The sequence below is a fragment of the Prunus avium genome, chromosome 8 (assembly GCF_965620075.1).
Source record: "Prunus avium chromosome 8, drPruAviu1.hap1.1, whole genome shotgun sequence".
NCBI classification, from domain to species: domain Eukaryota; kingdom Viridiplantae; phylum Streptophyta; class Magnoliopsida; order Rosales; family Rosaceae; genus Prunus; species Prunus avium.
The window spans coordinates 30,438,202-30,440,414 of NC_142291.1; the positions used below are offsets into that span (position 1 = coordinate 30,438,202).

The 2,213-nt window shown below is 36.6% G+C and overlaps 1 pseudogene; it reads right to left on the minus strand.

The window, feature by feature from the left end:
- Nucleotides 1-1,421: 1,421 nt before the first annotated feature.
- LOC148292524 (secreted RxLR effector protein 161 pseudogene) lies at nucleotides 1,422-2,213 on the minus strand (annotated as a pseudogene).

Genomic DNA, 2,213 nt, shown 5'->3' on the forward strand with positions numbered 1-2,213 from the left:
ATTCTCGAAACTTCGAAATTTTCCGAGATAATTTGCCAGTAAATAAAAATGTCTCCATTTCATTCTAGTCCAATCCAAGTTTGGAATATCAAGTGAGGCATTCACAAGATGTTTGCAACCATGCAGTTGTAGTGTAAAGTTTGGGAGCGGTGGAGCACGAATGCTCAAATGTTTCAAGTTTTTGCAATCCAACCGTATACGCTTAATCTTCTTTGGAGATTCTAAAACCAAGGTACAGGATTCAAGACTCTCAGCTCCACTGACTTGAACCACGTCTGAATTGAAAATTCTAACTTCAAAGGATTTGAGACTGGAGGAAGGTAGAATATAATTATAATAATGAGGGAAACGTATAGATACTGACAAATGCTCAAGGGAAGGGCTACTTGAAATTAATTGGGCGAAAGTCCCGTAATTAATGTCCACAGTTGTGAGGGACACTGTTTTCAAACAGGGAAGGCTGCCTATAGGAGGATCATTATTACTGTCATCAGTTATTACGACGAACTCTAGATTCAAGGAAGTTAATCACAGCAGACAAGGAAGGCTTCTACTCTCAGCAGCACCGAATGCTCTAACTAGTAAATAGGACTAGGTATTTTTAGAACGCATTTTGCTGTGAGAGCAGGGACCTCCTTATATAAGAATACAATACAAATCAGATCCCCCCTATCAAGGAATGTGATTGCTCCTTTCAGTATCTTATTTAATTAATACCAATAGACACACCTTATTCGGGCTTGATTGCCCTCCTTATTAGGATACTCTATTAGTCAACTAATCAGGGCTCCCTCTTAGGCTTAATCATAGTAAAAATTGTGCCTTGTATATAATCAATCAAAGCCCAAATTATCTTACATTCTCCCACTTGGGCGTAGATCAAATTATCTTACATTCTCCCACTTGGGCGTAGATGGATTATATTGCACATATTTTACCATGACAAGTCCAAGAGTCTTTAGTGATCACTGAGCCCATATACTTGACTGAATCCTAAAGCACTAGTCAAAACTAACTCTTAATACAGAACCACAGAAAAATTCATGCATCTTAAATTGCATTAGTGTTCTGTGATTACATGGATTAGAATCAGAATTACAAGATACTTTCAATAAGATGTGATAGTGAGAAAACCCTACCAGATGTTTCCACATGCCTTCCTAATGGTTTTGCAAACCACTTTATACTTCAGTAAAGAAGTCCTTATGTCTTGCTTAAACAAAAACAATTGTATTTCTTTCAAGTCACTTTGCAGAAGATGACATCTATCAAAACAACAAATAAACAATGTTTAAAATAAGAGCTTGTATTCTTCCTTAAATTCAAACAGTATGAAGAACTGAATTGAAAAACAATAATGACATTTATCTGCATAACTTTCTTCAGAACATAATGAAACTGAAACATGTATTAAGCAAACCTTACTCCCACTGATCAAAAGATTCAACTAATCCCATTCGAGTTACATGATCCTTAAAAACTCCCACTGGTAATGCCTTAGTCAAAGGATCAGAAATCATGGATTGAGAATCAATGTGTTCAATGATGATTTCTTCATTCTTCACTCTGTCTCTAACAACTAGATATTTTACATCCATAATCCTTGAGGCAGATGTTCTTTTGTTGTTCTTAGAGAAGAATACTGCAGCCTTATTATCACAAAAGATCTTTAATGGCCTTGATATAGAGTCCACAATCACAATATTTCCAATGAAGTTCCTCAACCACACCGCTTGTTTAGTGGCTTCATAACACCCTATATACTCAGCTTGCATAGTAGAGGTAGAAATTTCAGTTTGCTTTGCACTTTTCCAAGAAATAGCTCCACCAGCCAGGAAAAAGATGTAACCGTTTGTAGATTTTCTATCATCAATGCACCCAGCAAAATCTGAATCTGTATACCCTATTACTTCAAGTTTATCCTCTTTTCCATATACAAGCATAAAATTCTTGGTTCTCTGTAAGTAACGCAAGACCTTCTTAGCAGCTACCCAATGAGGTACACCAGGATTTGCTTGAAATCTTCCCAAAACACTAATAGCAAAAGCCAAATCTGGTCTCTTGCACACCTGTGCATACATTAAACTTCCTACTAAAGAAGCATACGGCTTGTCTTGCATGCATTTCTTCTCCAATTCATTTCTTGGACATTGGTCTATGCTGAATTTATCTCCCTTGCCTATAGGAACTTCACCATGAGAACAATTGTCCAT